Raw genomic sequence first — 205 nt, forward strand, 5'->3', positions numbered from 1 at the left:
ACATATGCATGCATGTATGTACGTATGTATGTATGCACGTATGTATGTATGTATGCATGTATGTACATATGCATGTATGTATGTACGTATGCATGTATGTACATATGCATGTATGTACATATGTATGTATGTACATATGTATGTATGTACATATGTACGTATGTATGTATGTATGTATGTATGTATGTATGTATGTATGTATGTA

At 30.2% G+C, this 205-nt stretch overlaps 1 protein-coding gene across 1 annotated transcript in view; it reads right to left on the reverse strand.

Annotated features, from left to right (window-relative positions):
- Positions 1–205, reverse strand: part of sema3e (sema domain, immunoglobulin domain (Ig), short basic domain, secreted, (semaphorin) 3E) — a 20,806-nt gene that overhangs the window by 10,887 nt on the left and 9,714 nt on the right. The gene's annotated exons all lie outside the window — the stretch shown is intronic.

The sequence above is a fragment of the Nematolebias whitei genome, chromosome 10 (genome assembly GCF_014905685.2).
Source record: "Nematolebias whitei isolate Nwh7 chromosome 10, NemWhi1, whole genome shotgun sequence".
Taxonomy (NCBI): Eukaryota; Metazoa; Chordata; class Actinopteri; order Cyprinodontiformes; family Rivulidae; genus Nematolebias; species Nematolebias whitei.